Here is a 14,712-nt window from a genome sequence, read left to right as displayed (position 1 = left end):
TATATGATACTCGTATGCGAACTTCGCAAGCGCGACTCACAAAGGGGAGAGTGTTTTTTTTCTTCTCATAATTCGTGATTATCTGCAAAGTGGTGTACCTCGAGATAGCGGTGAATATTGTAGGGAATATTCGTAGACGCTACTGTTGTACCACACGAAGTACGACCGAGGGGTAACATATTCAATTATGCTGCAACGGATATGCTTGAATTTTCAAAAGTAATTAATTAGCGATCGCTTTGTTACCTTATAATAAAATAACCGTGGAGTGGTGAAATAATGGTATGAATATATGCAAAGTGGTGCACAAGAGAATGAGGACAGAATTATCTGAAGGAAAGCTTTACAAGATTTAAACATCGTTCCAACAGGGTTGTAACACGAGCGCCTTGCTTGCGGTCATAGTGTCGCTTGGAAACCACTGAAATTCTATCTAAATCCGTCAAACGACTTCTGAAATTTAATATTTAGACCCGTTTGCTTCAGAAATACTCAACCGCTTGCGACTATATAATAGCCGTATCGTTTCCATTCCACTCAAAATAAAACGCTTGGCTTGGTCGCGATCTCTTCTTTTAGCATGGTAAATCGTCGATAGGGAATTAAGTTACGAATGGTAGAAAAGGGAGAAGCGCTCTCCTTTCCTTTGAAAAAACTGTATCACGTTCCGATAACGACATTACTCGATGCGATATTATCGTATCGGTGGTGTTCGCTGGAAGACAAGGGCCGGAAAATAGGTCGACTCGTGTAATGGTTCGCTCGAATCCCAGGGGCCGAGGCGACGAGCCAATATTGTATTTACATGGCGGAATTAGTTGAACCAGCGGGCAGTCGTCGCGGTCCGTGCTCTTAGAGCTTTTCCGGATGAAATTTTATTACAAAGACACAGGCCTCGTTAACTCATCCAAAGGTAATACCATTTCACCTCGATCTCCGAATTAAATAAAGAAATGAAAAAATATATCGTCGCGAGGAATCGAGCCAAAGCTCGGGGGTGGTGTCATATTTCGGGAGATATCGGAAAAGTGTCGGTGCAATGGTGTCCCGATCTCATTAATAAAATCCTCGGATAAAGTTCGAGGAAGCCGAGTTGGAAATGCGACCAGCGGTAACTTAGAGCGTGCTACTATTCGCTGTGATTTCGTTTGTACGCGCGGGGTTGCAATAAACAGTAACGTTTCGAGTGCTCGAGGTGGAAATAAAGTTACTGGCAATTTCCGAAATTACGGAAAGATACATGGCAACATTCTTCTCTTCTGGTAAAATAGTTTACATTTTAACATGCTGACATATGGATTTCCCTCTACTTTGCTAGTCGAAAATAGTCAAGTTTATTTCTCCTTGTCGAAGTGTAGGAATATCGTAGCGATTTTGCTAGGCGAAATGTGATGATGAAAAAATTACAAAAGGAACAAAAGTGGTTATCAAAAGTTACATTTAAACAATTCAAAATGACAAACTAGTGATTACTGTCTTTTATTTTTCCTATTTTATCGAATCCTATTTTTTGGGCTGAAAACGTAGCAAAATTTCACCAAACTGAAGCTACATAAGTATGTACAAAGTGAACCGTTGTTTCATTTTTCTGTTTCCGATTACCTAGAAGATAAATATCATGCACATCAGCGGACTACGAATTTTTCGCGACGTGATGGTTGATCATGCATAACTCCTAAATTTGTGATTAAAAATTAATAAGAAAAAATCTGCATCTTCTTCAAAGATGCATAAAAACATAGTCCAAATTTCAGATGAATCGAATCGCTAGTTTCTTAAAAAAAATCCCTAATTTTGCTATGTTTTCAGCCCAAAAAATATAATTCCTGTTAAGTCGATTCACTTGTACTGCGAATAACTTTGAAGAATATAAACTGCATTATTCAATCCGCGTTACAGCAATTATTTTCCTCTAATTATTGATCATTGTAAGCAACGTGTTTCCATAATTATTGGCGAGCTCCGTTGAAAATAAATACCATTAGCCTGCATACCTCAGTGTACTTGTATTAATATACATTTAATTGGATCAGATTACCGCTCGTTAAAACGACCATCATCAGCCACGCCATGTAATACATATAATAAACGTTGCTTTTTCATTGTTCGCTAAATCGCGAGAGCGATGCAAATCGAGATCGTGTATTGGCACTTCTAACAGCGCGATAAGCTTGCGAATGACGCGTAACAGTAGCTCATACCAAAAATTTGCCAGCACATAAATGCTAGCTGGACTGACCTTTAATTTACGATCGCAGTCCTGTGTCAAACAAATGTACACTCATATGTTTGATTTTCATGGGAACTTTGTTATTTGACAGTCGGGCGGTCGATATTTTACAGCGCTGATACTATTTCCAAATATGCCATGAAAAACGTCTTTATATTTCAGACATTTCTAAAAAATAACGGAGATTTATTGGCCAGTGTTCGAAAATTTGAATCGTCCAGTTTTATATTTTTATACAATGTTATTGTATGATTGTAATGATGTTATCATCTAAAAACCTCGCTTTTTCTGGGATAGAGAATTTTATGGCAGGCAGTAACACGATACTCTTCTTCAGTTTGCTTTGAACTCCTACTACATAGAAGTCTGTTAAGCACACATTTCACGGGGAATCGAGTTATTCATTTGAGTGATTGAGAAAATATACGAGCGATTACGTAAGGGGGCAGGTACATCCACGAATTTTACGTAAAAGCGATGATACTTAGGGATATTCAGAGTTTCACTCGTTCAGAAAGCAAGTCCAGTGGAAGTTGTGTTTCATTTTATTCAAACGCCTTTTAGCTAGAAGCGGAGATAGCGTGTTTTAGAGAATCGTTCCATTTATGTGAGTTTTTGCAGCAGTACAGAAAAATCACTACCATTAGTGGTCCAGGGAATAGCAGACTCCAGACTGTAATACAACTCGACCTTACAATCATAGGGATTTTCTTTGCTCTCTTCTTAAGCTTAGTTGGAACGAAGATGCTCTCGGAAAAGACAATCTTTTGATTTGCAATCGATCAGTCTAGCTGTAAAAGCTAGCCTCTTAAATGACTCAAATTAATGAAAAGTAATCAATCAGGCATGCCCTGCAACAGGAATATACAAGCTACGCATTCAAGTCGTTAGATAAATTATATTTCTTCTCACAATTGTGACCAAAGGATCAGTTATACGACTCGTGGATGTTAAATTATTACACCTTTTGGTAAATCATTAATTAAATTCACTCTCTTAGAAAGAAACACAGAAAGATTGTTATCGTTGGTGTTCTCATTGCAAATGCTTGAATGCTTTTGCGAGCCACTGTAGTTGGACGTCGGAAAGTTTAATAATTGGAAAGATTAATCTTGTATTAACCACTGGCACAGCGTCTAACGAGGCAGGTGTTCGAAACGTGACGATGGCTGCCGGGGTAAAGAACGACTGCGACGTGCTGGCACGCAAAAACGCGGGGAATTCCTCGAGAGGTGAAGATTCGAAACGCGATGTGTATCGAAAAACGTGCACGAGAAAAAACGAGCTCGTGCGCAGCAAGCGTCTATTTCAGAGGAAAGTAGGTCCCGTAATTTTAGCCGTCATTTCCTTTTCCACGTCTATTCTACTTTCCTCCATGGGGCCATACCATTGGAGCAGACGTAAATTCACTTTCTAGCTTCGATTGTAAGGTTCGTCCTCGAATTGTCGTAAAAGACGAGCATTTTGTGATTGATAAGCTCGAAACATAGCATTCGCGTGCACCACCAGGTGGGACCCCTAGCAATAACTGCAGTTGAAGGGCAATGAGGCTATAGATGCTGCCACTTTTACAACTGTCAGAGCCACAAAGTTTCATTTGCAAGGGAAAATGTCACTTTTTTATTAATGCTTGATGCTTGTTCCATTTCACCTGTTAACTGGGGAAGATGAGTTAGCTCATCGTTCGCAAATTCCTTCACGTTGAATAAGGCAAGTTAATTCGACACGAAAATTTCGAAACTCCACTTGTATAAAAGGAGTACTTAATGTATTGGATTATACCTCGGATTTACTGTGGACGAAATGGTTTAATTTACAGAACGTAGAATTTTGAGCTAGCAGGTTCAGCTAACAGATTAAGAATAAAACAAAATGCTTAATCCCGAACTTAGTATAAGATAGTATACAAAATCCTGATTTCTATGGCATTGGAAGCCTTAAATATCTCATCTCTGCTTTGGTGGGTTGAGAGAAAGGTAAATTCGTTTGTTTCCATTAATTTAACTAGGTTGTGCTACAGCAACGCCAGGTAGCCCGAGAAACTTTATTATGTCTAAGTAACAATGGGACTGTCGTGGAAGCAGTGGTTAATAGCCCATAGCCCAGGATAGGGTTTCTCTGAAGCCTTAGTTTCTACTGACCTCAACTGGTGAATTGCGTTTAGCTCGAGTACTCTACTTCAGAGAGTTCAGGCAGGCTCAGACGAGAGGTCTTGTCCCTAATTAAGACGTTGAGGCTTTTACTAAATTGGCTACATAAGTGTTAGAAAAAATTTTCCCTCTAGTGCGATAAAGGCAGCTACGTTTCCACGTTTTCTTCTGCCGTAGCCTAGTATTATTAAACTTGTACTGGGAATATGAAAATGGCAATAAGAAGACAACCAGTGTGGCTGTAGTGTTCGGTTTTGCATCGCGCTATTGCCTGAACGACAAACTCTGAATAATTAGGACGTGAAATTTAATCCATCGAGGAACGATACAAAGGAATTATCAATTTTCTAGCGATGCAAACACTGCTGCATCGGGCTTAATAAGATTTCACGGGTTAATGGAATCGTATTACGTTGAACGGGAGCTAAACAAAGGACTGAGGTCTTACTTTACCGAATCAAATGATACTGAGAATAAATCTGATCAAAGAGGAGGACGAAACCCCTACTTTTCCTATCTGTTTCCCCTTTTCATCCCTGAATCGCATAGAACGTGATACCTACTTATATCAAATATGGGTTACTGTTTTAGAATTGACTCTACAAATGCACACATTTATTAATAATTCATTGTCTTTTAGCCATATGTACATAATATTTGAAATTCCAATGGAAGAACCTGCAAATCTATAACATTCGTTATATTATACGGCTTGAAATACATACTATATTTGATTCTTTAATATTATTTTTAACTTGTTACACATTAAATGTGACGAAGTATGATCGTATGGTCTCGCAGAAGTACATTCTTTTATATTAAAAACAAGTACTAACTGCTGTACAGAATGTACTGTATTTTCCAAGTTATTTTTCCATGCAATTTATGTCCATATAGCTGTAAGCACCTCCCAAGTGCGTTAAAGTATTACAGTGTTCAAGATGAGAGTACTGCATAGGTACGAAACCATTAAGGGGACCGAGCTGTGTAAAAATCGATGTATTTTTTTTTTGCATGTTTCGAAAGTACTATCCTTTCTGAATAAAATGCCGTTTGGTTTATATTAAAGTTCGCTCGTTAAGCAGTGTATATATAAGTCAACGTACTTCAGGACGTAAAAAAAAACTTTCAACGCGAATTTCTCAAATTTTTTTTCCTCTTGGTTTTTCCTGATTGCGAACGAACGGAGGTTCAGAACCATCTGAAAAAATTACAGCATTTGTAAAACATGTGACATTTCCCGTAGCATCTCTGACATAGTCCGCAAAAATTGGAGATTTCCGCAAGAAATTAAAAAGTCACGGTTTCTTAATAGCGTACAAACAGGAACCAAGTTATTTTGAAAAAATCGCCGTTTTCCGGCCACAAATTTAATAATTCTGTTTTAAGTTTTTTTGTTTCTATTAGTTCCACTGGAACGGAAATCACACCTGCGACATTGGATTACGTCAGTTTCTAAGACCGATATTCAAGCAAACCCACAGAAACGCATTAAATTGTTTACCAATCCGTACCGCGATTTTTAAAGCACATATATACTCCATACCAATTATTTTCAATCTGTGCAATAGTAATAAACATTGGATAAAAGGATATATCTGGATTTACTTTAATTTTTTTACAAATAAATAAAAAACAAAGTTTTTTTCTCACGAAAACCAACTGCCCAGTCCCTTTAAATCAACTGATGCATATGATTACATAATATTTTAAAACGGTTGTTCTTATACAAGTTTTTATTCAGTGTTCGGATAATGTAGGAGAGGATGTTTTTACGATCCTCTAACATCCACGTTATACAAGTTTCAAACAATATTTAAAATCCACAGATGGTCAGAATACAGAATATTTATTTCGTGGATGAAGTTGATTAAAAAATCGATAAAATTCTTCATGTGCATAGTTTAAAAGTCCAAACATTATTCCTGAACCTTCTCCGAAGCATTTTTAAGGGCCTGCATCATGATTTCAAAATACACGAGAACAGAAAAATCGGAGCAGTTTCCTAACGATGCAATGTCTAGGAGCTAACAACCTACAGTACCATAGAAAAGGAAAATCCGAAGTTTTCATACGAGACACTTTTCTAACCGACGGACGTTGTTTTCCATCACATTACTTCAAAAGTTTTCGCGTATGTTTCTACAAACGTTATTACAAGAACAAACTTGAACTCGCCATTGCACCTTGCCACTTTTCCAATAACCTCTCACTATCCTACATAATTGCAGTGCAACGCAAAACATATACATCACACATTTCCCATATTTTCCCAACCTTTCCAAACCAGCGTTGCCTCGGCAATTCAAGCATATCTGAAATACCAGTCTCGAGCTACAATGTCCCTTTCTACCCGTTTGCATTCGAGATACGCCCACTTCTTCTCGTAAAAGTCGATAACTTACTTCAACCATACTAAAATCTTCGAGAAATACATGCAAATCACAAACCCACTAATAATTTCTCTGAAACACAAAGATGTCACCTGAACCACAATGTAATCCCCAGCTACCTGTCTTTAACGCATTCCTACTGGCGCGCCTAAGTTCGATAGAGACTATTCACTGCTCCCAGTAAATCGACGAATTTATCTGCTTTCCTTGGAACAGAGGGAAGACTGGTGTAACTTATCCAGGAGCGCGAAGCCTCCGAGAAATCTACCGGTTCGAGGGAAAAATGCTAGGCGTAAAGAGCGTTCCACTCGAGAGATTTCACGGGGGCGCGCGTCGCTACTGGTACGTGTACGTGATCGCTCTCCCGCTCGCTTGGCAGAAAACCAACCGAGCCTTTCGCGTTCTCCTATTTCTCATCTAAGCTCCGAGCATCCTTGACGGGAGCACGGGTTGAGAACAATTCCTACACCGCGTATTGATTCGAATAAATGCGACGGAAATTCCTGTAGGCACGTACGACAGGGGCGGGGGATAGGGGACAGATTTTACAGATGCGCGCGAACGAGACCGAGGATTGAACCTGGTTCGACATATCCCACACGTGCACCGCGTTCGCGGCTTTCTTTTCCAACGTTTTTCACTTCCTCGCCAGCGCGAAACCTAGAAACGTTTGCATTATTTATACACGTTCGTTTCAAGCGTCGCCGCCCTGTTTATCATCTAGATGAAACCGTAAGGTGAAACGAACCTGATGTAGAAAAAGAATGGATATTTATGTGGCAGGGTGGAAAGTTATGGGGAGGCTTTGCTGATAGCTAACTTGTTGACTTGGTTGGTTAGTACCTACTTGTATATTTCCACCGCTCTTCCTACAGCTTCCAGTTTATGGGAATACTGTGCACAGTGGCGCGAGACATGTGTTGTACGACGTAGCTCTTGAATAAGGGGTAGGTGTGGTGAAACTTAATACATTTTCAGAACTTCTTTTCGAGAAACTCTTTTCTACTTTTTATACTTCAATATTTGTAATAGCGGTGTTTTGGAATATGGATAGGGTAACGGTACTTAATATCGTCTAGTGAAAGTTAAGTCGCTCTTAACCCTTCGTTGACACCCTGGGTGTGAGCCACCCATAAGCTGATTTTCACGCTCTGTACCTTCTATGTGCAAAATGATCACCTTTTCTCCAAAGCTGACTTACAAACTATTTTTTCTCTGAAAATATTATATCCGAGCAACAACTCTGTAGATTTTTAGCTTCTAATATTGAAATTTGTAAAAATTACAACTATTTAAAGATTTTCTTCGTTTTTCTCGACATGTGGTAATCTAGATTTTTTTTCACAAAAGCTGTGATTAAATTTCAATAAAAAAACTATTGGAATATATTCTAGAGATCTTAAAACTGATCCATGATTTTTATTATGACGATTGAATTGTTTAGATGATAATGGTAGTTCAAAAATTACTCTGGGTGTGAGCCACCCAGATATGTCAAAGTTGATCGAAAAAGGAGGTGTGTCAACGAAGGGTTAATTGAACAATAATTGATATTTTTGTATGCAATTTGTTTGAAAGTAACGAGAAATTATTCATGTTTCATGTATCATAAGTTAGAATGGTTGAAACCTAAAATTTTTAACTAGGACTCAAGAGACTTGAGACATTGAAAAATCCGCTGCTGAAAAAGGGGTACCTAATATCGCCTACTCAATAAATCTTAATTAATTCATGTGTACATGAGTTTTTAAAGTTATTTTCACATGTGTTTTTATTATTTCTTGCTATACAAATGTTTCTTGTTTGCCTGAGTTTCGTGTTTAAAATGTGGATTTGAAAGATTCTATGAGGAGCCACAGTTTTTACACGTAAGCACTGAGCTGCAGAAAATCCAAGAATATTACTTCGCGAAACCTATTTCCTATTGCTAACAGATACTCGAGAAGATTGATGGTTGTACGAAACCTATCAAACAATTCAAACTTTATTTGCAAAGTCTTTCTTATTCAGAAAAACGCCTTCGTCTCAATCTCTTCTGAAATATAAGTCTTAAATGAGAAACTCCGAAGAAAAGTTCTGTAGCTCCCCCTATAGGCGCGAGTGTTCAGCAGCTACGTCACGTGACCCCAACCTAAAATTTGTATTCTATGAATTTCGTCATAGCAAAGTAGAGTTTTAGATGAGAATGAACAGAACTTTTGAACTCGAACAATTCCAGAAACACGTTCACTCGTAAAGTGGAACGAGAACTCGAGGGAGGGTAGGAAACATTTCTTCACCCCTTCAGATATTACTGCCCGAAGGATCTTCCTATTATCACTCATAAGTGCGCGGATTTTAACCGATGATTCCGAGGTTTCGCGTATGTCAAATGAAAACCGACATTAAAACCATTCCGTAGTGAAAAATTGGTTAAATAAACTGGCTACCCTTCTTCCATCCCCACCGATTCTTTTCACAGTCCGATCAACCCATGCAAGAACGAAGTTCCTCGACCAAACGCGAAAGCGAAGCTCGCAGTGTATTTCGCTTGTATTTGCTAAACGACTCCAAAGGAATCGAACGGTTCCTCCATCCCCCCCAGTTCACCCTAGCGCCTCCTTTTATCCCTGCGCCGTGGCTTCTCTCGTTTTTAGCTTGTTGTAAAAAAAAAGTGGGGGCTGGAAAGCACCAGCCCTCACCGCGACCGTTTCGTAACTGTCCCCAGCGGTATTTCGTGTGTCGCGATACGCAGGTTTATGCATAAAATTCAAATGTTTCGTACCGTGCTGCATCACGGACGTCATTCGGGAGGCGTTCGGGAAAGAACGCCACGCGTTTCTTTTACGGATAAAATTCTGTGCTTGATTTTTTATTCAACCTCGTTACGACGGTATTTCTACTCCCGCGGGAGCGGAGACGGGATTGTATTAATCTCCGCGCTATCGGGGAACGTTAATCCGATTGGAATTCATCGTGAAGTATCATTTCGTTTCGATCTCTAGATGAAAGATACGTGTAGACGTTTTCGTTTATAGTATTAGTTTTTTGTTATAGGATAGGAGATATCTCAGCGTTCTCCCGCGTGTTGTCGGTGAAAATGTAATTAATAACAGAATATAGGGGTCTGAACAATGTGTGCACATATGTATACGTATAGGTACTTTCTTTGGAAGTGTTGTAGAGGAGAACGCTTTACGCATTTTTCCATTGGGGTAACCGAATTCTGTGATACTATCTTTATTTCATTGACAGTTATTGACAACTGGGGTTTCATTTTCAAGAATTGTGAAAAAGTTTTCAACTTTAAACAGGTTAAAATTATTTTATGCTGAAATATATGAAATAGTGTGATTATGAAAGTGGTGTAAGTCCAAAACCCCCAAAATGAGATTTCCCTTAATTTATGTTACATTGATTTATATATATTATAAGTCATTTGTTCTTTGTAAGTAATTTGTAAGAAAGGAAATAATTACACATTTTTGTATTCTGTATCAACCTCAGACTGATGTGGGGCAAGAATAGAAAAAAAGAAAGGAAAGGTGAAATATACTTAATTATGCTGACAAATCGCTGATTTCGTAAATTTTCGCGATTCTCGACCTTATTCTGCGATCTTTAAACGTTTGTGGCTCGGAGCAACGTTAACCGATTTTGATGAAATTTTAGGCACGTATATAACTTACTGCAATCTACAAACGTTTTTTTTTTAATTTTCATTACAAGCTCACAAAAAAAAGTTTAAAAATCGACCTTTACTATTCTTTCCGCTATTCCAACTAAATACATTTTTTTTCAAAACGACGAAACGCGTCAGTTAGCAAACTAATCCTTCTAGCTTCTCAAAAAAACTCAAGTTGTTTGGACCAATTCTAAAAAAGTTATGCTATTTTAAAAAGTGTCCGAATATTAATGCGAGTCGACTACTAATAAGAGGTACGCAGCCACTATCAAATGACCCAGTTTACCACCCGTATGTCTTCGTGTGTGGTGCTTCAAGAGACAACGGAAAACAGTATCGGTCCTTCTATCATTTATTAGAGACTCCTCCTGAAAGGAGTTAAAAACCCGTAAAAGTTTCCAGATAAACGGGTCCGGCGCCTCTACCGAGGTAGAGCTCCGCGCGATGACATTTTGCATTCACGTGTGCGCAAGGGGTTCATCCCTTTTGCCTAGTATCTAGGCAGCGGTTCGCGGAATAGATACGCGAGTCTCGCGCCTGGAAAAGAAGGAGGACAAATGCATCCTGTTTTCCGTCGTTCCTTTTCCCCCCGGCCCATCCTCCAGATAATAACGATCTATGGCGTGCTGCATAGTTTTTCAGGTCAGCGTTATCTGGTGCGTTCCACAGCAGCAGGGAGGAAGGCGGGAAGGGCAAGAACGCGTATACGCATGCCGCATAAGCCTGCGGTGGAACTACCGAAACTGTTTGTCTGGAAGTGACGAGAGATCCGGCATACCGGATGCCTAGAATCCGTGTTGTTTCAGATGAGAAAATAGCGCGCGGCGTATCGCATGTCTGGCTCGTAAATTTCCTTCCCACCGCGATCTTCATTCTGTTCTTTCGCCAAGCACGGATTTACCCTCCTAATGTCGGTATGCATAAAGCCGTTGCTGGTTTTTTTCCCCCTGTGTATTTTAAGGGGATGGGCGAAGAAAGGGTAAATAACCGCGGAGGCTGTCGAGTTCTGTTGTAAAATACTTCCTTGCCCGATGGTGCATAAGCCGGTCGATGGAATTAGTATTGGAGTAAAAAGAGCTGTTGTTTATTTCATTTACACGCTGAGTTTAAAGAGACAGCATTGTAGGACTAGTAATTGAAAGGGTTCAGATGAAAGTAAAGATACGAAATGTAATTTTAGGAAAGAGGGATCAGGAGTATTGCGATAGATGTATTCACAGAATTGAATAAAAATTCATAATGATTATATGTGGGAAGAACAGTGTCACAGAGAAGCGACTTTTGCTGTTACATAGTAGTGTAATTTGTTCCCTTCTATGTAGTTGCCATATGCAGAGTGAAAATAAGAGATTATATTGTTACAATAACAATTAGTACATTTAATTCATATTCACGGTTGTGTTGTTATTGTATAATATTATAAATACTATAAGTTTTCCTTCAGTAAGTAGAAAAGGCCTGCCTGGGGCAGACCGAGAATTCTTAAAAGAGTACGTAATTCCGCGGTATGAATTGTATATTAAGTTGCATTATTTATAATTATTAGTTCGTCTCTTTCTGTCGTTTTCACTGCTATTTTTGTACTTTAATCTTCATTTTAATATTATCTTACTTGTCCGCCCTCTACTCATAATGTTTCATGTGATTACAATGTACAAAAGAGTTATTACCCGTAATAATAATAATGATAATATTAAAATATACGCAAAGATGAGACACAAAGCTTGGAATCCGCATACGACAAATCAAAGCAGTTAAATCACTTGCATTACCAACACTGAAAATCACTTCCAACTGTGACACAGTTGATTTCTGTATCTCTATTCGTTATGCATTTTTTTACTGCGCTTAGTGGATGCTATGAACCTTGTAAGCTTTGAAACTCTTTTTGCAACACTCTGCACGAGTGTATTTAAAATGAAGAATTCTACTGGAAACAGTTCCCGAAAGGGAACTACACATACTCGTTCGTGATCAAAGCCAAATTCTCGAGTTGAAAACTTGCACTGACTGCTTTAGAGATGAGGCAGTCGTGTGCCAGAGGATTCGTTTAAATCTCATGCCCGCAATTAGCTACATTTCCTATATGCACTCGAAGACGCGCTCAAATCCCATGAACATAAACAAGCTCAACTAAGCTTCTAAAAGTCTCGCACATTACAGAATTTACAGGCATATTCTGCATCTATTGAAGCAACCCTTTAGCTGCAAAGTGTTTAAATTTAATTTTTTTTATCGAGATCTTAAACAATGACAAAAATGTAAGGACAAGAAACAAAAGTAAGAATCATCCCCCTTCTAGGGATTCGAATCCTAAGAGTTTCTTAGCTCTTAATTCGGGGTGCTTGCACCTGGGGTAGTACGGTAGTTGAAAATTTGTTCTCCACAAGCGTAGTTGAGGGACTATTCTGCGCCAAAAAACTGCATTTTCTGGTTAAATTATTGATCCTATGATAATAACGCATCAAACTGTTGTATTCCTTTCATCAAGATCTACTATTTAAAAGAAGAACGAAGTCGATGCACCGACTTCATGATTTTAATGTTTAAAGCCATTTTTTATAAAAATGGCTGGCCATTCTAATATTCTGGAATTCTCGTAAGTCAATGTAGATACTATAGATCAGAGGCTCTGTGGTCTTCAGGTATACAATCACTGGCAGTGATAACATGAACTATACCCAAGGTAGCGTGTAAATTAACATGCTTGAGGTCGCATAGAGGTAATAGTATAATGTGTAACGATGCATAATCATCGGGAAATGCAGAAATCTGTTATAATGGATGCATACAATCCAGTCAGAAATCAAGCGGATGTGTTTGAAATACATGTCACGATCAATGATATAGCATATGAATGCGTGTCTCATTGACAATGAATGTCACTTTAAACATTTATAACAAAGTGGAGCTTGAACTGAAAACGGCTAAGCCTTAATGTTAAACGCTTTGGTCAGTTTCTCTTATATTTGTGAAAATTCAGCTCGAAATTATTTAGACTCGCCATGTGGTAATATTTTAACTGAATCACTGTGATGCACATTAGACATGTTAAAATTTTGTGTAGCTTTGAGAGATGTACATAGCATCAGTTTAGCAAATGACCCTCTAATTATTTTGAACGGTACCGTAAGCAGGGGTAACTCTGACTAGTCAGGTGACTTTGTGAAATTCAAAAATTTGTTGCGTCAGCGGGATTGGCTTTGCGACACTTTGATCTTTTCCAAATATCACGCGAACACTATACAATTATAATCCCGAAGCAATACACTAGTTTAAGTTAAATCAATGATTATTTTTATAGTTAAGTGAGAAATAAAATTTGAAGATGTCACAAAGTCGCCAACGCTTACGGTATATGTATACATATATGTAGTTTGTAATGGAAAGAAGGTTTAGATCGATATAGAAAAGTTGAATGCATTCCATTTTATAAAAAGTGACGAATTTTTCTGATGTACCTATGCAGTGAATGCTTTATTTTATTGTAAACAGAGGTAGTATGTGTTTTAGGTAAAATTAAGGTAATTATGAATCACATACCACACCGCGTTTCAAGCTGCTTTATTGACATATAATTTTACAATATATATTGTATTTCAGTTCCTGTAGCTTAAAGAATTAACAAATTTGAAATATAAAGAATAACTTTATTTATAATCAAACAAAGAATACAGGGGTGTAGTTTTTTCAACCATACGTCACTGAACAATTAGCAAACACAGGCGCGCGCCTGACACTCTTGTGAGTATCAGGAAAACGCTTTCCGGTGGCAAACTAACCGACGCGACGGCGGGAACTTTTAATGGTTAGGAGAGTTTGAAAAAACTGTAACAAACGGTATCTCTTAATACGAATTTAGTAATACGGACTACAATAAGTAACGTAAGATGCGGAATATAGCGGACGATAACTGAAGTTAGCTGCTCTCAGAAGCTTTACAAAACGACTCTACGAGAGTTAGATAACGACCCCTCGAAGGCCTCAGAACGAGAGACACCGTAGAACCTATGTGGGTGGAACTTAATTTGTTAAACCAAAATCTGTGATTTTACTGGGACGTTCCAGCATAAGCGCCGCCTAGGGCGTCGAACTAAAACCTCCCCTAATAATTATGTCGTGGGAAAATTGTCGTCCTTGTCACCCGAGCACAATAAGGCCTTTGAAATTAGGCTCACGGCCCAAGAAAACTGGCGCCTCGTCTGAGAAAACTTGTGCTCGGGCTTCCGAGCAACATCCTTGTTTAAAACGCCAGATAAAACATCGCGCGGAAGG

At 38.6% G+C, this 14,712-nt stretch overlaps 1 protein-coding gene across 3 annotated transcripts in view; it reads left to right on the top strand.

Moving 5' to 3' along the window:
• Positions 1–14,712, top strand: part of LOC143370438 (opioid-binding protein/cell adhesion molecule) — a 288,077-nt gene that overhangs the window by 131,489 nt on the left and 141,876 nt on the right. The gene's annotated exons all lie outside the window — the stretch shown is intronic.

The sequence above is a fragment of the Andrena cerasifolii genome, chromosome 6 (assembly GCF_050908995.1).
Source record: "Andrena cerasifolii isolate SP2316 chromosome 6, iyAndCera1_principal, whole genome shotgun sequence".
NCBI classification, from domain to species: domain Eukaryota; kingdom Metazoa; phylum Arthropoda; class Insecta; order Hymenoptera; family Andrenidae; genus Andrena; species Andrena cerasifolii.
The sequence above is the reverse complement of the archived record's forward strand: the minus strand, read 5'-3'. Positions and strand labels throughout refer to the sequence as shown.